Genomic DNA, 11,359 nt, shown 5'->3' on the forward strand with positions numbered 1-11,359 from the left:
AGATCATGCTAGGTAAATGTTTATTGAATGTAAGCTAGCAGCTTAGTTTTATGAGACACATATTTTATAGCAAGGGTTTTCAAACTTGAACGTGTGTCAGGATCACTGGGGGGCTTGCTGCAACAGCCCACCGGGCCCCATCCCTAGAGTACCTGAGTAGTAGGTCTGGAGGGAGGCCTGAGATTTTTTTTGCATTTCTAAGAAGTTCCCAGGTGATGCTGCTGCTGCTGGCACCGGCATCACCTGGGAACTTCTTAGAAATGAGGACCACACTGTTTTAGCAGAATAAGAAAGTGTTTTCAATTTACCTAGCAACCAGCTCATCAAAACCACAAGTACAAACTAGAGGTATCACCAGACTATAGACTGACTAACAGAGACGATGAGCTCAGTCTGGCAGAGTGGAATGATAAGGCTGTGTGACCTTGAGCAAGTTGTGTAACCTCTCTGATCTTCAGTTTGCTTGTCTGCAAAATGGGGTAATAATAATAGCCAACGTTTGTGACATGCTTACTACATATGCCACACGCTGTTCATCACATTTCATCCTCATAACAAGCCTATGAGTCGATACTGTTTTTATCCCTCTTGCAGATGAAGAAACTGAGACATGGTAGAGTAGCTGGCGGGCAGTAGCTGGCACACACCCAGCAAGAGGCTGCGCCGAGATTCAAATCCGGGCAGCTGGGACTCAACATCTGAGCTTTCATACTGGAGAGACCCTCTCGCCCCCTTCAGATCCCCCCTCCGAGGGCTTCTGGGAGGAAAGTGTGATGATTTGTAAAACACTGGCTGATGGCCTGGTACACGGAAGCACTCAACAAAGTTTGTGGTTATTGTGAGTTGGTGCCTGGGCGTGCACCTATCTGTGTCCTTGTAGGCTGTGCCCAAGGACACCCCAGCACGTGTGTTGACTATTGCACAGATCCACAGAATATCAGACCCCAAAATCATGCCCGTTGGACAGGAGGGGCTGTCCATATTATGTAATGTGTTAATTCTTGGGTCCTTGGATGGGACAAAGTTGTGAATATGCATCACTTAGAAAACTCATCAGCGAGTGAGGAATGGAGTTGTTTACAAAACCAAGTCCTTGCCGTCTTCCCGGACCTCAGCCTCATCTCATCAGCGCCCCCTGCGGAGTGGGGCCGAGGCGGCAGACACGCTGAACGCTCAGGCTCTGGAGGAGCAGGGGGCTGCACCGCGCGCCACCTAGTGGCCAAAGTGAGCAGCTCCCCTAAAAGACACGACGCCCCGCAATCTGCGCTTTCCTTGGGATTCTGCAATCAATCACATGTAGATTTGCAATGGGCTAGGATCCCCTGAGAGACTGTTTATAAGGAGGGCGGTCTATGTAGATGCACTAATTTGAGGGAGGGAGAGCGTGGGAGGGTCTCTGGGGAGGAGAGATGTCTTCTCTCTGGAAACCCTGGACGTGAAGGCACCTGCCAGCTGCCATTTTTCTTGCTCTAAGCTTTTCTCCAAACGCGAGAATAAAACTGAGATGCTTTACTAGGAACTCAGGTGGGAAAATAAACGGTTTCCTTAGGAAAGATGCCAGAGCAGCGAGCAGAGGCAAAATCCAAGAGAGAGATGAGGGTTTTTTTGTTTTTGTTTTTTGTTGTTGTTTTTGTTTTTAATCAATTTGGGCCGGGCGCAGTGGCTCACGCCTGTAATCCCAGCACTTTGAGAGGCCGAGGCAGGCAGATCACAAGGTCCGGAGTTCGAGATCAGCCTGGCCAATATGGTGAAACCCTGTCTCTACTAAAAATGCAAAAATTAGCCGGGCATGGTGGCACAGGCCTGTAGTCCCAGTTACTCGGGAGGCTGAGGCAGAAGAATCACTTGAACCCAGGAGGCAGAGGATGCAGTGAGCCGAGATCGCCCCGTTGCACTCCAGCCTGGGCCACAGAGCAGAACTCCATCTAATAAATAAATAAATATTTTCCTACTCTGCCACGTCGAGAGTCCGGCATGGTTCACCCGTGGGAGGGGAGGAGCAAGTGTTCTAAGCAGTAACTGTGGTTTTAAAATGTTTTTCTTTTCACCATCATCCTTCTTTATCCCTCAGTTTCTTCCCTCTGCAGCCCCGGAGGAAGGAGGTGGGCCGTTCTTGCATTGCTGTAAAGGAATACCTCAGACTGGGTAATTTATAAAGAAAGACGTTTCTTTGGCTCACAGTTCTGCAGGCTGTACAGGAAGCGTAGCAGCATCTGCTTCTGGGAAGGCCTCGGGAAGCTCCCGATCATGGCAGAAGGCAAAGGGGGAGCAGATGCATCACACCGCGAAAGCAGGTGCAAGAGGAGCAGGAGGTGCCACACACTTTTTTTTTCTTTTTCTTTTATTTTCTTTCTTTTTTTTTTTTTGTTTTTTTGTTTTGAGACGGAGTCTGGTTCGGTAGCCGAGACTGGTGCGCAGTGGCGCGATCTTGGCTCAGTGTAACCCCTGCTGCCCGGGTTTAAGCGATTCTCGCTCCTCATCCTCCCGAGTAGCTGGGAGGCCTCCACAATCGCCCATCACTGCGTCCAAGGGAGAAGGTGCTCGGGGAGCGTGTTCTGCTCCTCAAGACTGTGGCTCAGAAGCAACGCATGTCGCTTCCACTCCCATTGGCCAGAATTAGTCACACGGCCCCAACCTAACTGCAGTGGTGGCTGGGAGTGTTGTCTTCCTGAGTACCCAGAAAAAGGAAAATGCAAAAAGATTTGGTGAGAATATAGCATTATCTTTGACATAACAAACATCCTTCCTTTGTTGATTTTTTAAAAATCAAAGGCAATAATTGGAGATAGAAGTGTTATATCTCCTCTTGGAGAATATGTTGTTGTCATGTTAAAGGCCTCTGAAAAGTCTTGCAGTAAATATGAAACTTTTTTAAATCCAGCATTTCCTAGATTTGGTGATTGAGCCCTTTTAAATAATTAAATAGCTCTTGGAACTAATATTTGGAGGCATAAACTTTGGGAAATTGCCCTAAATGAGTCAACTGGTGAGTCCAAATCTTCGGGAGGAAAATGATGAGCAAAGAGATGAGTAATTTGTTCTACAATAGTAGGGGATGCTCAGGTGCAGTGGCTAAGGCCTGTAATCCCAGCACTTTGGGAGGCCGAGGTGGGCAGATCACCTGTTAGGAGTTCAAGACCAGCCTGGCCAACGTAGTGAAACCCTGTCTCTACTAAAAATACAATAATTAGCCAGGGGTTGTGGCGGGTGCTTGGAATCCCAGCTACGAGGGAGGCTGAGGCAGGGGAATCACTTGAACCCAGGAGGTGGAGGTTGAAGTGAGCAGAGATCATGCCACTGCACTCCAGCCTGGGCGACAGAGGGAGACTCTGTCTCAAAAAAAAAAAAAGTAAGGAATGAATTAGAGACCTGGGCCTGAGAGAGGGAGAGGATAACACAGGAGGAAATTTTCCTGAGATGGGAAAGGCCTGGGAAGCGATGACAGGCCCAGAGCAGAGGGTGATTCAGCCCAGGCCACAAGCTTGAGGGCCCTGGAGCAGATGCAGCTCTAAACCAGGAGAGTCGGTGCAGCCAATGTCAAGAGCTGGGAGGCTCTTTTGGTGCCAACTTGTAGGCCTGTGTAGCTAGAGGAATCTTAGGGATCATCCAAACTGCTTTCTTCATGTTGTAGACAAGAAGGGTAGGGGCTTAGAAAAATGTACTTTTTTATTCTTAAAGCAATTCATATTCATGAAAGACAATCTGAACTAGGCACAAAGAAGATTTAAAAAAAAAAAAAAAACCACCAGATTCTGGTCAGGTGCAATGGTTCCTGCCTGTAATTCCAGCACTTTGGGAGGCTGACACAGGTAGACTGCTTGAACACAGAAGTTTAAGACCAGCCTGGTCAACAGAATGAGACCTCATCTCTGAAAAAGAATTCAAAATTAGCTGGGCATGGTGGCACATGCCTGTAGTCCCAGCTGCTCAGGAGGTGGAGGTGGGAGGATCACCTTGAACCCAGGAGGTTGAGGCTGTAGGAAGCTGTGATCCCATCACTGCACTCCAGCCTAGGGGGGCAACAGAGCAAGACCTTGTCTCAAAAAATATAAATATACAAATAAATATAAATAAAAACGTATTCCACCTTGTAAAGGTAAGTGATTTTAGGCTGGAGGAGACAACTGCCACCAGGTGGCACCAAACCTAGCGGGCCTGGGCTGATGGGGAACCCCAGCTGTGCAGGCTCTCTAAGGCCTCTCATTAACCTCAAAATAAGGCAGCTCCGCAAGTCATACAGTTGTTTTTCTGGACCCCACTTACTGATTATGAAAAGATTTTACCATTTATTTCATCAGTCTTGCTAATTGTGCTGTACAAATCTTCCACATCTTAAATTTTTGGGGGTCTATTTGATAAGGGACAAAGATGGTTAAAATATCCATCGTTGAAAATTTTTCCTTGTAGTTCAGTTTCCGCCTTATATATTTTGAAGCTATGTTGTTAGATGTGTAAGGGTTCATGCCTGGTATGTTCTATTCAGTTTTTTTTTTTAAATAAAACTGAAATATCTTTTTCTGTCCCATTCAATCCTTTTCTTTTTGAATTCTGTCTACAGCCATAGCACTCTGAACATGCCTGATCTTGTCTGAGTTCTATCGAATCTGATTGGTATTGCTAAACCAGCATTTTGTTAACATTTGCTTGACATATCTTTTTCTATGTATTTATTTTTTAAAATATTTTTTGAGACAGGGTCTCACTCTGTTGCCCAGGCTGGAATGCAGTAGTACCATCATGGTTCACAGCAGCCTGGGCCTCCCCAGCCTCATGTAATCCTTTCACCTTAACCACCACACCGGTTAATTTTTGTATTTTTTTTGTAGAGACGAGGTCTCCCTATGTTGCCCAGGCTGGTCTTGAACTCCTGGGCTCAAGCAATCCATCCGCCTTGGCCTCCCAAAGTGCTGGGATTACAGGTGTGAACCATCGTGTCCGGTCCACACTGCCTTAATTATAATATTATAGCATTTGGAAGGATAATGCCCTAATATTATTCTTTTCCAGAGCTCTCCTAGTCATTGGTTATTGTTCTTTATGCAGTTCTACAAGAAACCTATTTAGATTTTTATTGAAGTCATGTATGACATCTTTACAGCGTTGAGTTTTCCCATCTCTCTTTCTGTGTTTTGTGTGTGTGTATTTTCGTTGTTTCTTTCTTTCTTTCTTTCTTTTTTTTTTTTTGTTTGAGACAGGGTCTCACTCTGTCACCCAGGCTGGAGTGCAGTGGCATGATCACGGCTCACCACAGCCTTGACCTCCCGAACTCAGGTGATCCTCCCACCTCAGCCTCCAGAGTAGTTGGGACTATAGGCACCTGCCACCAAACCTGGCTAATTTTTTTATTTTTTGTAGAGACAAGGTTTTGCCATGTTGCCCTGGCTGGTCTCAAACTCCTGGGCTCAAACGATCCACCTGCCTCAGCCTCCCAAAGTGCTAGGATTACAGGCATGATCCACTGGACCCAGCCTATTGGCCCATCATTTGTAATATCCAAAGACTGAAAACAACCTAAACCTCTATCACTAAAGGATGGATGAGTAAATTATTATATATTCATACAAAGGGATACTAGACAATGAAAAAATTTTAGCACCTATGTGCTGATATGGAAGGATCTTCAAGAATATTGTTAAGGTATACAATAAAAAGATATATACAGCCGGGCATGGTGGCTCACACCTGTAATACCAGCACTTTGGGAGGCAAGGCGGGAAGATCACCAGGCCAGGCGTTTGAGACCAGACTGACCAACATGGTGAAATCCCGTCTCTACTAAAAATACAAAAAATTAGCCAGGCGTGGTGGCATGCACCTGTAATCCAAGCTACTTAGGAGGTTTAGGCAGGAGAATCGCTTGAATCCTAGGAGGCGGGGGTTGCAGTGAGCTGAGATGGAGCCACCGTACTCCAGTCTGGGCGACAGAGCAAGACTCTGTCTCAAAAAAAAAGAAGTATGTACAAGAATGTTCATAGTTACCTTATTCATAATAGCTAAAACCTTATTCATAATAGCTAAAACCGATAATTCAAATGTCCACCAACAGGTAAAGTATGGCGTATTCATACAATGAAATGCTACACAACAAAGAACAAATAACTAATATACCCAACGACATGGATGATCTCAAACAATATTGAGTCAAAGAAGTCAGACACAAAGAGAACATATTGCCTGCTTCCATTTCTATGAAGAGTAAGAGATGGATCTAATCTATGGTGATGGAAGCCAGAGGGGTGGTTACCCCCTGGGGAATGGAGAGTGTGTTTGGACTGAACGGGGCAAAAGAGGACCTTCTGGGGAGGTGGAAATGCTCAATGTCTAGATCTGGGAGGTGGTTATACTGGTTCTTATAATGTATGTAAAAATCACCAAGTTGCACATTTAAGATCTATGCATTTTACTATATGTAAATTATATCTTAATTTTTCTTTCCTTTTTTTTGGAGACAGGGTCTGTCTTTGTTGCCCAGGCTGTAGTGCAGTGGTGCAATCTCAGCTCACCTAGGCTCAAGTGACCCTCCCACTGCAGCGTCCTGAGGAGCTGGGACTGCAGGTGTGCGTACCATGCCTGGCTAATTTCTGTATTATTATTATTATTATTATTATTATTATTATTATCGGTAGAGGTGGGGTTTTTTTCATGTTGTCCAGACTGGTCTTGAACTCCTGGGCTCAAGTAATCCTCCCAGCTCAGCCTCCTAACCTTTCATTTATTTTTAAGAGACAGGGTTTCACTATGTTGCCCATGCTGGCCTTGAACTTCTGGGCTCAAGTGACACTCCTGCCTCATCCTCTCAAGTACCTGGGACTACAGGTGTGTGCCACCGTACCCAGCTTTATACCTAAACTTTTAAAATGGCATATTGCTAAAGAGAAAAAAAAAGCAAGATTCAGACTGGTGTGCATAGTATGTGCATAAAAAATGGGAGGAAAGAATATGAAGTCATGTTTGCTTAAACAACGACTGTAAGGATACTCTAGAATCCAAAGGAGACAGTCTACTTCAGTGGTGGATTTACCAGAAGCGGTCAGGGAGGGGAGGGGGAGGCATTTCACCTTTTTATCATTTTGGACCTTTTTTTTTTTTCTGAGATGGAGTCTTGCTCTGTCGCCCAGGCTGGAGTGCAGTGTCGCGATCTCACCTCGCTGCAAGCTCCGCCTCATGGGTTCACACCATTCTCCTGCCTCAGCCTCCCGAGTAGCTGGGACTGCAGGCGCCCGCCATCACGCCCAGCTAATTTTTTGTATTTTTAGTAGAGACGTGGTTTCACCGTGTTGGCCAGGATGGTCTCGATCTCCTGACTTCATGATCCCCCAGCCTCAGCCTCCCAAAGTGCTGGGATTACAGGCGTGAGCCACCACGCCCGGCCCCGTTTTGGACTTTTGAATCCTAAGCATAAATTACTCATTTGAACACTTTTAGAAGTTTAAATTTAAAAAGAGTCCAGCCTGAGAATTGCTGCACTTTGACAGGTAAGTTTATGCCATTGACTTCTGTCATTTGAAGTTTTCCTTTAGCCTACATTTGTACTTTTCTTGTTTACCAGGTTTTTCCTCTTTCACATAGTGGGTTGAATTTTGTTGTTCCATTCCTCACCTGGCCCCAGTAATTTGAAAGGTTCTGTCTGTTCTGCAGTCAGTCACCCCCCACTGAACCCGCCTACTTAAGCTCATTGTTTCACCATGTCTACAGTTGACCATTATCTATAACCTCCCACCAAGCAGGTCAAGAGCCTTTGCAGACATCTGCCAAACCTCAGCACCCCTCTCCCTACATATTTGGGAATTTTAGACTCAAATTTGGGAGAGGGAAGGTTTCAAAGAGAAATTAATGAAAATACTTAATTTTAAATAATTTTACTAGGCGCGGGGGCTCACGCCTCCAATCTCAGACCTTCAGGAGACAAGGTGGGAGGATCACTTGAGCCCAGGAGTTTTAGACCCTATCTCCACAAACAATAAAAGTGAAAAAATTAGCCAGGTGGGTTGCATACGTCTGTAATCCCAACTACTTGGGAGGCTGAGGCAGGAGGATCACTTGAGCCCAGGAGTTCGAGGCTGCAGTGAGCTATGATTGGGTCACTGTACTCCAGCCTGGATGACACAGTGAGATCCTCTCTAAAATAAACAAACTTCTATACTTACCATCATGGGTCTTAGTATCCCACTACCTTCTCCTGAATTCCTTTTTGTTACTATGTATCTGCCAGTAATTCCTTTGTTGTGGGTTTGTGGGTGGTAATCTTTTTAAATTCTTTTATACTGTATTTGAAAATGTTGGCCAGGCAAGGTGGCTTAGGCCTCTAATTCCAGCACTTTGGGAGGCCAAGATGGGAGGATCGCTTGTGCTCCAGAGCTTAGGACCAGCCTGGGCAACGTAAGTGAGACCCCCGTCTCTACAAAAAAATTTTTTTAATTAGCCGGGCATGGTGGCACTCACCTATAGTCCCAGCTGCTCAGGAGGCTGAAGCAGGAGGATTGCTTAAGCCCAGAGTCTTGGAAAGAGTCCGCTTCCTGGCCCTTTCCAGTTCCATGGCCTTTTCTTCCATCAACATACATCCCTCCAACCCCTGACCCTGTCACCGTCTTCTCCTCCACTGTCACATCACCTCTCATGGCCCCGTCTCGGTCTCCAGCCCCATCGTTAGGAAACATCAGGTCCAGTAGGGACATGGGACTGGAGTGCCAGGCCTCTCCTGGCCACTGTTGGTCAGTGACAGGCTCCCCCAGCCCGCCCTCACCCAATCACTTTCTCTTTAACATGGAAGCAGGCCTCCCTGTCATCCTCCGCATCTTGGCTCAGCATTCCAGCTTCTGCTTATCCTCTAGAAACTTCACTGGGCCATAGTCCTGGTGGTGATTACTCTTTCCAGCTCTGTGTCACCTGGAAGCAACTCCAAGACCACCTCTGTGACTTTAACCAGTAGGGGAGCTGGGCTGGGAAGAGAAAAAGCAGTTTCAAGAGGCATAGGGATGAGAGGAAAGGGAAGAACACAACAGTCGCCACTTACGGGACTGACCAGCCAAACCTCTCAGAGGCCAAGTCTACTCAATTACTGTCTGGCCAGTCCTGCCCCTCAACCCCCACTGTGGGGGCTAAAGCTACTCTAGCTTGGATGCTGATCCCACATGTTGACCTCGATTAACCCTAGTTCTGGGAGTACTTCTAAGATTTCTACTTTCACGTACTTACCCTTAGGTCAAAAAAGGTTGATGTTATTGCAAACGCACACTTACCCTAAATCCTGGTCCTTAGGCAAATCCCCAGTGGTATGTAAGCCCCGAGTCTAGAGGGTAGCAGTGCAGGGATCCACCCCTCATCTGATGGCTGCCTGAGACATGGCTTCTATCTCTATGTCCCTATTAAATGTTTCTGAGAAAACTGGATTTGTCAACCTCTTTCTTCAGCCTTTCAGCTCCCTCAGCCTTCAAGGGTAGGTCTCCCAGGGCTGCCATGTTCTCATCAGCCCTGACCCTTGGCCCACAGCAACTGGCCTGGAGATAGGTGGGCTCATGATTTGATTTTTGGCCTTGGCACAGGGTCTGGTCAGTCTCTTGCTAAAGTGAAAGGTCTTAAATGTTTTCAATCGCGAAGGAAACACTGGTCTGCGGAGAGAGGAATAAGGTCATCGGGGATTTCCCCAAGGCACAGGACGCTCCAGCACGGGTTCCTGGCCCGCTGTGGAAAGGCAGACAGGTGAGGTAGCTGTCACGAGGATCTGGGAGTGACGCATGGAAGTGACTACTGGAACAGATACCCAGGTAGTATGAATAAGGACACTGACGGAATACAGATGTGTGCACACCTATCCAGCTATATTTTATGAAATGGATCAAACATCTGGAAAAGAACATTTTTGCAGTCCAGTACGGACTTGGCATACAAAGCTGCAGACCCCACCTCCATGCCCCATCTTTGACAATTGTCCCCAGGCCCCAGAAGTACACCCAGGTCGGGCCTGCCCTCCTCCTAGGCCTGGACCATTTCAAGACTCAGTCCCAGCCCTGGTGAGAATCCAAGAGCTGTCTCTGCTGCTGCATGAAGTGAGACAAAGCAGCCAACTGAGGCAGGAGAATAGGGTCTGGAGGCAGGAAACCTAAGGGTGTTTCAGACTAACTTCCTAGAACTAAATTGAAAGGAAAACCCTAACTTTCCAAGCCTAAGTAACAAAAGGACCAGAGGCTACTCCCTTTGATCTTTTCTGTCCACAACCAATCAACTGATTGCAGACTAAGTCTTCATTTGCACAGAAGTATAACTTTGTAAATTCATCCCTAATTGGTTGCTTTTGGCAACCAATCAGCTGTTTGCACAGGGGTGTGACCTTAGTAACTTCACTTAAGCCTCTGGTTGGCTGCTGTCTGCAACCCACTGATTGCAGGTTACCACTTCATTTACCTGAGGTGAGCATGAAGTGGCCAATGGGAAACTTCTAAGGGGGTATTTGGACCCAAGAAGATTCTGTATCCGGGCCCTGGAGCCGCTGCTCAGGTCCGCTCCCACACTGTGGAGTGTACTTTTGCTTTCAATAAATCCCTTTCGTTTTTTTGTTGCTTCATTCTTTCTGTGCTTCTCTGGGCATTTTGTCCAATTATCTGTTCAAAACGCCAAGAACCTGGGCAACTTGCAGTCACAACCCTCTACCAGTGACACAATGACACCTCGCCGCCCTTCATTCGCCCTTGGAGTTGGCTGTGTCCGAGACTGCATCTCAGAGGAGGTGTGTGTCCAGAGGTCTCAGGGTTGCTCCTGGTGCCCTGTGAGGCATGAAGGGAGCAGGATGGGGTAGTGGCAGGTGGAGCTTGTGGAGGGCAGGAGCCAGGCTGGATGCAGCCTCTGATAAGCTGTCCTGGGGTGGGTGGGCCCTTGGGATCCTCCTTTGTAAGCTGCCCCCAGCCTGGCACTGCAAGAGCAAGTAGAGCCTCACCTGTCCATAGAGAGGGCGCAGGGGAAGGAGCAGGTATGTTGGGAGGATCGCAAAGTCCAAGCAGACGTCAGCTGAGCTCATTCCACATGCTGCTAACCTGCTCTTTGGGGCACTCCCCGCCCTTGTTGGCCTCAATGGCATTTCTCCCCTCCTGGGTTTCCTGGTCCAGTATCCTACCTACTGTACCCATGCCCCAAACTCTGCTCTGAAGCCCAATTCTTACCACGTGGCGTGTCTGTCCCAGCTGGCCACCTTCCTGGAATTCAGCCCAAATCAATACTTTTGGGAACTTCCTGCAAGGTTTCAAAGAAGCTTTTCTGACACACAGCCACCATGGAGGGTGTCCCAGTCCCTGGACCCTGCTGTGGACATGAGGACACCCATCCCCCACCAGCCGAGCCAGCTGCAAAGGACTCATAGTCCAGCCCC

The sequence above is a fragment of the Theropithecus gelada genome, chromosome 16, assembly GCF_003255815.1.
Source record: "Theropithecus gelada isolate Dixy chromosome 16, Tgel_1.0, whole genome shotgun sequence".
In the NCBI taxonomy this organism is placed as follows: domain Eukaryota; kingdom Metazoa; phylum Chordata; class Mammalia; order Primates; family Cercopithecidae; genus Theropithecus; species Theropithecus gelada.